Source organism: Myotis davidii, unplaced genomic scaffold (assembly GCF_000327345.1).
Source record: "Myotis davidii unplaced genomic scaffold, ASM32734v1 scaffold379, whole genome shotgun sequence".
In the NCBI taxonomy this organism is placed as follows: Eukaryota; Metazoa; Chordata; class Mammalia; order Chiroptera; family Vespertilionidae; genus Myotis; species Myotis davidii.
Genome location: NW_006290553.1, coordinates 104,485 through 114,383, shown reverse-complemented (window position 1 = coordinate 114,383; position 9,899 = coordinate 104,485). Strand labels below are relative to the sequence as shown.

At 37.7% G+C, this 9,899-nt stretch overlaps 1 pseudogene; it reads right to left on the bottom strand.

The window, feature by feature from the left end:
- Window positions 1-7,320: 7,320 nt before the first annotated feature.
- On the bottom strand, window positions 7,321-8,439 carry LOC102771819 (annotated as a pseudogene).
- Window positions 8,440-9,899: the final 1,460 nt, after the last annotated feature.

Genomic DNA, 9,899 nt, shown 5'->3' with positions numbered 1-9,899 from the left:
GAAAGAGACCATAAAGAAATAAAAGAAGGCTGCAACCCTTAAGCTCCAAATCCTGGAATTTGAGTACTGGTCTTCCTTTTGTATTAGGAAAATACCTCCTGGGCTCTGTTTATTCCTCCAAAAATGAGGGAATTTGTCTAAACAATCTGAAAGGCTCACATCCCATGATTTAATGATTCTCTCTTCAACTAACCTGCCCTCTCACCACTCGCTGGATTCATGCTCAGGACTCTACCTGTGCTCTTGCCCAAAGGCTGAAGATGTGTTGCTTTTGCTTTCTACCCTTTACAACCTCTGGCAGTCCCTGAAAACAGGCACATTCTCTGCATTATTAAATTCATCATCTACAACAAAACAGTATTTTAATTACCTGATTGATTATGATACTTCACTAAGTTTACAGAATAATGACCTCATGGGAGTTGACAAATTAAGAAAAATGAAGCTGCTATGGATGCAGCTACACATACAAAGAAAGAAAGAATAAAACATTGAATCAAAATATATCTGAACAGACCCTGGCTGGCTAGTTCAATTGGCTAGAGCATCAGCTCAATACACCAAAGTTGCAGGTTTGATCCTTGGTTGGCACATACAAGAAACAACTTATGGATGCTTAAATAAGTGGAACAACAAAGCGATCTCTCCTTCTCTCTCTCTTTCTGTCTCTCTCTCTCTCTCTCTCAAATCAATAAATAAAATTTAAAAAGAGTTCATGTGACCAATAAGTGTAAGTTGTGAGAGTGTGTGTCCATTACCTATTTTATCTGACAATTTTTACAAAAAGTAAAAATTTTCAATTAAGAAAAATATCAGATTATTTTTAGTCATGCCTTCAATATGTCAAGTTCACCTTGGGAGTAAGGAACACAATAGATCATCTATTTTGAAATAGACACCCAGAGAAAAAAATTTGCAGCTGCTAGAATTGTTCAGCAGTCACACACAAAACTCAGTGGCATTTCTTTTTTTCACCTCTTCAGTTTCATTTCCCTAAATGGAACTTATTAACTTTCTTACTTACCTTATTCACCGGACTTACTGTCAAATGATCTTGGTCTATTCCCAGGAAAATGAATTCAAAGGAATTCAAAGGAAGAATTTTAAAATAACATGATGAGCTATTTAGTATCTAATTTTCTAAGGTGAATACATTGAAAAGAACAAAAAGTAAAAATATTCTATTAAGAAAATTATCAGATTATTTTTAGTCATACCTTCAAGATGTCAAGTTCACCTTGGGAGTAAGGAACACTTTGATAATAAGAAAATGAGGCCTCGGAGGCACCAAGTTAAGATGCCACTGTTTGCACTGAAAGGTCTGCTCATGGCTCAGCTCACTTTAGACACTATATCAATGTTATGTGTTTCACTGAACAAGGTGCAAATCTTATAAACATGTGAGAGAAAATCTAAGCAAAAGTTATGGAATTATTCGCAGGAGGTTGAAACAGAGATAAGATGAAACCTTTAAAATTTCTAGTTCTGCCCAACCCATATGGCTCAGTTGTTGAGCTTTGACCTATTGAGGGGAAGGTCACAGTTTGATTCCTGATCAGGGCACATGCCCTGATTGCCAACTTGATCCCCAGTTGGGGGTGTGCAGGAGGCAGCCAATTGATGATTTTCTCCCATCATTGATATTTTTCTCTCTCTCTGAAATAAATAAAAACATAGTTAAAAAATAAAAATAAAATAAAATCACTAGTTCCAATTCTAACAAGTCACCTGAAATCAGAATAGTGTATAAGATAGAATTTTGCTTATTTTGATTTTAAAAGATCTAGTAAATAAAATAATGAGAAAAAATGCTTCATGTATATCTTCTTTATCATGCAAATTCTTCCCTTCCATCCAGAATACTGAAGTAACATTTGATTACACTGTAATATTCATATGTACTCATAATAAAATAAATCCATGCGAAGATCTGAGAGAATCTGAATCAAAAAGTCCTTCAGTGAGGAGACTTCCTTTTTAATTTTTTTTTTACAAAGTTATTTATGTTGTTAAAATAATCAAGCAATTCTTAAAGGCTTAAAAAAACAACAAGAACATGCAGCAGTCCTTGGATTCTCCTCCTACTACGCATTCACACCTTCCTCCCCCTACTCTGAAATTTCCATGCTTTAAGCCCTACACTCAGAATCTCACTAGTTCCATGTCTCCAGAGGTGGCCTTTATTCAGAGGAAGGGAGCAGGGTACCTGACAGTTGGTCCAAAGGAGGAAATATGGACGTTGTTTTTTTTTTAATGGCCTTTCCAATAATAATCCTCCTGCTTTTTAATCCTTCTAGCACTGGCAGCTTCAGATACCTCATGTCTCCATGTGGCCCAAATTGTTTTGATACTGGTCTTTAACTCCTACCCAGTTAAGGTTCTACTTTCTTCTGTCTGCTTTTATACATCTACTGTGTTGTCATCTCTATTGTTTTCCTTGCCATTGTGGACTTACGCCTTTAAAAAAAAAATCACCTTATTGTGCTTTTATTGGAATTTTAGGAGGAAGCACAGTATAAAATTGTGTCATACTCAGACAAAAATCTCAACTTCTACTTTTTATTCTAAACCCTTATATACTGACAATTGCTGGTATATTTTCTGTGATTTAAAAATAAATTTAAAATTAAGCCCATATAATCTGAAGTAGTTTTATCCCTGCTCAGAGGCTTTCTACAAATTGTTCACTATTTTCTGTTCTCTGGCTAATTCTAGATGGTTAAACTTGTTTGACGTTGTGCTTCTGAATTGGTGTACCTATCTGACTAGTACACATCAATTCAAAATGATATTCAGCAAAAAAGATCATGCAAGTTATCATTATAACAGTTATGAAAATTAAGTGTTGCTTTCTATACAGTGTTTCAGGGGATAGTTTGTGGAGGTAACCTTCGCAAAGGCTTTAACAATCCTTTTCCCCATAGGTTGTTTAGACTGCTGCATATAAAGGTACTTTAAACACAATTCTTAAGGTGGTTTTTCTGCTTAGAGTATTCCTTCTCTCTTCCCTTTTAAATTAAAGAATCTTATTCTTCAAGGCACAACTCAAAATTACTTCCCTTCTTTGGCCTCCTCTTTTCCCTTCTATTTCCCTTGCAGATCAACTATCCCATTAGCTGAGCTTTTCTAATATTTTGTGTGTACTTCTACTGTAGCAGACCACAATGTGCTAAGATGATTTATTATGTCCACTTCCACCATATTTTGCATTCCTCAAAGACAGAATCTATGTTCCACTTTTTGGTATCACCAGTAGCTAGTAAACTGCATAGAACTCAAGGGAGCATCAGTAAACCATCTTGGACTTGATCACCATAAAGCAAATACTCTTTTTACTCTGAGAAAGCCCAGGACTGAATAGGAAAAATGAGGATGAACATTCAATTTAAAGTCTACAATAAAGAAACTTTATGTCTTAATATGAAAATTAAAAATATTGAGACTCAACTAATTTGGTCTAGGTCAAAGCTAATAAGCATGAGAATAAGAGCATTTGAACCCTCATCTGGTTCCAAAGCTAGAGCTCCTATTTTGACTATTCTTTTTAATGTTCCTTTCTTAAGAGATCAATGAATATAACATGCATAAAGTTTTTCATCTGCATTTTCCCAGATCTTGTTATATAATTGACTACAGTCTTCATATACAAGTTATGTCCAAATGTTAGTTTTTTTTTACTTATTTTTACATTGTTCATTTCTGAGCCATTGCATCTGCCACAGTTAGTTAAGCCTGCTGTGAACTGTTCTAGACTGAGACTACTATTACTTTAAATGGCAGTTCTTAGTGCACTAAGATGATACTCCCAACTGCTCTACCTTCAGGGAAGGAAGACAGGTACAAACAATTCCTTGACCTGCACTCTCAACACATATTGTGGACCTATAATTTGCATACTTTGGGAAACAGTGCCTACTGGGGGTTTGATTTTGTGTGTGTGTGTGTGTGTTTAGAAAAGAAAAGTAAAATGCAATGTGGAACACATGCGTAACACAATAAACATTGCTAGGATGTACACTTGGTGCTTTTTATCTTGTTTTTCTCCTTTAGGCACCTACAATATGGGTTATGATACTTGAGTTTGAGTCCGCATAGCTATATCTCTACATCTAGATTCCTATATAGTTAACACAGGCATTCTCCCCAATGTCTACATGAGCAGTTTTTTAATGCAAATTCCTATTCCATCTTCTCCAGAAATTAGTGACTGTTAATCAGCATGTAAAAAAAAATGTTTCTGTTGTGACCAGTCTGATTTTTCTTCTAGATCTGGTTCATGCAATCCAGATATCTCACAGATTCTTGTGCCATGCATGTCATGCTGTCTCTGCTATGAATGGTAGGAGAGCAGAACACAGATCCTTAGCATCTACTATTCCCATACCTGTTGAGGGCTTCTTACTTCAGGTACTTGTGACTCTTCACTGAGGGCTTTACCTACTTTCCAGGCAATGCTCAACCCATGCATAAGGGTGTCCTGAGGTGGCACAAAAGTGATATCCTGAAAGCAGCCCTGAACCCCTGACAAAGAGAAATTGGTGAATAAATATGACAGCCCATTCACTCCTAAAAGGGACAACTGAGAGGTGTGTCCTGTACTGGCTCACAGAGGTCCCCAGCAGGACTGAAACCTGCTCCACTATTGTGAGCATCTTTTCATTGGAGTATTGGCTTCCTTCACTTTCCTGTCTCACATTCCTCTGGTGCTACCTGGGATGGCCTCCCACCTGGCTGCCAGCCCTGAGGCCTGAAATAGATAAGAGCCTATTTTAGGAAGAGTGTTTATGAGGTGATACTATGGAGATTTTTTTTCCTCTTCTATGCAGAGTAAACCACCTCCTCAATCTCCCATTTCACTAGGTTTGGCATTGGCTTATTTCCCGAGTTCATCAGTTCTTCCTCTCCCAGGTGTCCTGTCACAAGCTCTATCTATACTCTCTGCATACTGTAGAAAAGTTAGGGCATTTTAGACTCCTTGGGGCAAGAAGAGTCACTGTCCTACGTGTCCAAGATGTAATGACTTCACTCCTATCCTTGACCAGTGAGTGACACCATTGCAGCACTAATTACTCCTTCCTCCCCAAGCTGCCTTTCACCTCAGGGGTTACTAATTTAATAACATACATCCTTTTGCTCAGTTTACCCAAGTAAGCATTCACCATCTTTTCTTCTGGTAAGCTACATACCTGCACACACACAAATGCACATATACATTTATTTTCGTTAATAATTGTGTTCATTTATGATTGCTGCTGTAAACACAGGCTATCCCTGAGTACCCGAGTGCTTCTGCTGGCTCCACATTTTGAGTGGGCCACCACACAGGTAGCCCTGAGCTGGTCATAAGCTACATCTGACATTGAACTGCACCTGGATTCTCTCCCAAGAGGCCCCAGCACCAATACACTGGGTAGTCAATTTCAGATCATATTAGAGCACCATCCAATTTGCTCCACAAGCAGCACACACAAAGGGAAGTCTAAGCAAGCACCAGACCCCACTGGGAAAATCCCACTCCATGAGGTAGTTTATACACCATAGTTGTGGCCAATGCTCAAAGTCAGCCTGCCTGCGGGTCAATTTTATCCACTGGCAAGCCAGGAGCAATCAAGGCTCAACTGCATCAGGAGGGCTCATATACCCTCACAAGGGAGACACCTGAGCTAGACACCTAGCTCAGGTGACTGGAAAGACTGCACTGCTGGGCCCCATAGGAAACCAATTACATAAGACCACCCTGTCAAGGCTGGGAAACATAGCAGACCTATCTAATATATAGAAACAAACACAGTGAGGCAGCCAAAATGGGAAGACAAAGAAACATGTCCCAAATGAAAGAACAGGAAAAATCTCCAGAAAACAACTAAACGAAATGGAGGCAAGCAATCTATCAGATACAGGGTTCAAACCAATAATTATAAGAATGCTCAATGAACTTAGGTGAAGAATAGATGAACCCAGTGAGAAATTAAATAAAGATCTCTTTGTGTAAACATAAAAAAGAACATAGCAAACACAAAAACAACAAATCAAAAATGAAGAATATACTATTTGAAATGAAGAATACACTAAAAGGAATTAATATCAGATTAGATGAAGCTGTTGTAAACACATTACCATAAATTTAGTGTCTTTTAAAAAAAGCATTATTATCTTATAGTTCTGGTGATCAGAAATCTGAAATTAGTCTCATTTGGCTAAACTCAGAGTGTTGTTAGGACTGCATTTCTTCTGGAGATTCTATAGGAGAAACAGTGTGCTTGCCTTTTCCAGCTTCCAGAGACTACCCTCATTCTTTGGCTCATGGCCCCATTTCTTCATTTTCAAAGCCAACATCATTAAGATAAGTCCTTCTCAAGCTGACATACATCTGATCCTTTCTCTTCTCTCTTCCTCATCCACTTATAAAGACCCATGTGATTACATTTGGTTCATTCAGATTTCTCAAGATCAGCTGATTGGCAAATTCAATTTCATCTTGCTATGAAAACTAACACACTCAGTTTTTAGGGATTAGGATGTGAACATCTTTGTGAGTAGGGATATTATTCTACATACCAAAATAATTGTTTACAATGTTAATTATATTACCTGTTACTGTCAATTCTAAATTATTCTAGATGCTGTATATAAGGATGACCCTATTACTGCACTTACTCTAGAAATAACATCTAAAACACTGAATACTATATTTGTGGGCTCATATTGCCAATAATTGTCATCACTGAGAAACTTATGTGTCAGTTATTTGATGTGCTAAGTCATGTTTAATAGTAACAGTGTGGCCTTCAGAATCAGGCTGGTCTGGATTTGAATATGTCTCTACCACTTAAGTGGACAATATTCTGGACAAGTTAATTAAACCCTCTAAATCTCATTCTATTAAGTGTCAAAGAGACACTATACCTCATTCATAATGATGAGTTTATTATTTCATTATTTTAATAGTTGACACCAGAAGTCTTCATTGAAAAGTTTGTCATCACTTGAAGAAAATTGAGATTATTTGATTTACATATAGAGTTGCCACATTATTTTTACCTTTAATGTTTCTGAAATTACACTAGAATGACAGTTGAGAAATTAGCATTTTATTAACCCATAACATAGATAATGATAGAGGAGGAAAAGAAACATTGAAAGAAAAATAAAACAGAAAACTAATTGGTGGCTATATATAATTGAACACAGTTGTGTCTTCCACACTAGAAAATCTTTTACAAAATAATCATCTTAGGTTCATAGAAAACCAATGTTCAGTGTTGTGCTGCAAGATTGGTTAGTTTAGCAGTCTTCTCCTGTTTTCTCCCATGTCCTACTTTAAGATGGCTGATAATTGTTTTGGTGATTGCCACCCCTCCCCCCCAAGATGCCTTGCAGTAAATGCTGTATTGGTCACTGTAGTCTGCATATCCCTGTCCATATCCATAGTTCACATAGTTACACCCAGTAAAATCATAGTCATCATAGCCACTTCTTAAGTTTTGATAAACACCAGTGACACTATTGATATCCCTGTCCATATCCATAGTTCACATAGTTATACCCAGTAAAATCATAGTCATCATAGCCACTTAAGTTTTGATAAACACCAGTGACACTATTATATTCCATATCCTTAATAATAATAGCTATTAAGTCTTTACTTTCAGTTTTGGCTCTGACCTAGGCCATGACCCCTAGTACTACTTCATCCACCAGTTGCAGTACCTCTTACCTCTGCTCCTTTTTGTTGTTGCTCTTGCTATCTATATACTTCTTTTGAATGGGCAACATTGATCTCTCACTTCCCAGAACCAATTTGATAAGTGCTTTCTAACAATTTCTTTACTGGCTCTTCATTTGTGTATGTGAAAGAAGAAAAATATCTTCTTTCATTTGTTTTTGTACTCATGGGAAGTTCAATATTTTCAATTGCTCCAAAGGCTCCAAAATATTATTTAACTTGTTCTTCAGAAGTATCTGGGCTCAATTCACCCAGAAAAAAACCCCACATTTTTTGAGGGGGGATGTTCTTTTTCTTTTAAAGCTTTGGCCCTTTTGGGGTCTAGCAATTTGCCATCCAGTTAGTGTCCTTTAAGTTCTGAAACCTTATCAATCCTAGAAGCATCTTTGAAAAGCACAAATCCAACCAAATCCTTTTGATCTGGTGATTGGGCCTATTTCAATTGTGCATCTATAACTTCCCCAAATCGAGACAAATATTCAGTCAGATCTTTCTTGCTTGTAGCCCAGCTCAAGTCTCCAATAAACATTTTACTGTCATCCTGATGATTCCTGCTCACATTGACCTTGGATTCCTCTGTAAGTTCTCAAAATTGCTGTGTTGGCTCATGTCCTCCATGGTGGCAGGGCTGTCAGTGGGGTGCTGGATACAGTCTGAGTCACAGCAGCTCCAGTGGTGGCAGCAGTGGCAAAGGTTTTTATGGAGCTGGATTTAAAAAGGTGGTGGAAGAGTGAAAGAAATCATTTCAACAAATATTTGAAAGATGAAAAAGAGATGGAGAAGTGGTGACTGACTTATCAGACAGAATACAGGAAGTTAAAGCCTACATCAGTGTCAAAGGGAACCAAAAAAGAAGCTAGCCAATTCATCTAACAAAACACCTGGAAGCTCAGGCTTTGAAATCAATCACCTTTACTAAAACATGGAAGAGTTGGGGTGAACTCAGAGAAACGTTTAAAGATCTATACTTGTAGTAAGTGGAGACATGAAGGCTTTCCCTCCAGGTTCCCTTTTCTACCTGGTGCAGTCAGGCAACTTATTCTGAACCTAAGCTGTGTGAGGGATGGGATATAATTTTTCTTCTGGAAAAATAGAGCCAGTAAGGCTCCTAATAGGAAACAACAGACACATGGAGAAGTGGGTGATTCATGGCACTGATGAGCAAGGAATTTTTTTATAAATCCATATACTGAACTACAGGACTCTCAGAACATCAGGCGAAAACTAGAGGGTTTTTGTTTAGGGTAAACAGTTCTGATCAAAAGTCTAATGACAAATTTTTAAATATAAATGGAAAGCCAATGTTTACCAAACACTTGAGAAAAATCTCCAAAGTAAAAGATCAAAACAAACAGAAACAAACAAACAAAAATAATACAAGATGATGAAGAAGAAAATCTTTGAAATACATAAGATGTTCAAAGAGATTTTATTCTGTCTATAAAATGAGAAACTGATGCAATCAAAAAGGAACAGTTCCAGAGTTTAAAATAGAAGAGCTCCTAAAAATTAAAGATATAACTGATTTTTTAAATCAAAAGCAGGATGGAAGTTGAAGTTGAGAAACCCAAGAAAATAGACTAAAATATAAAACAAGATAGAATATAGAAAAACATGACAACAACAAAGTGAGAGCATTGCATCCTTCTGTCCAACATCTAATAAGAGTTTCAGAAAACTTGAATATAGAAACTCTGAAAGAAATATTAGGTTTCCCTGAACTGAAATAAGTAATCTTCCAGAAAGAGAGTCCCCAAGAATGCACAGAACAATAAATAAGAAAAATCACTAGAAATGTCATCAAAAGTTAAAGGAAGATTCTGAAAGCTTATATACAAACTAGAGGCCTGGTGAACAAAAATTTGTGCACTCAGGAAGGTCCTTCAGCCCGGCCTGTGCCCTCTCACAGTCTGAGATGCCTCGGAGAATGACCACCTGCTGGCTTAGGCCCGCTCCCCGGGGGATTGGGCCTAAGCTGGCAGTCAGACATCCCTGTGGCAGCCCAGGAGCCCTCAGGGGATGTCCACTTGCCATTGGGGAGCAGGCCTAGCTGCAGTTGGACATCCTTAGCACTGCTATGGAGGGGGGAGAGACTCCCACCACCACTGCTGTACTGGCAGTTGTCAGCCTGGCTTGTGGTTGAGCAGAGCTCCCCTTTGGGAGCACACTGACC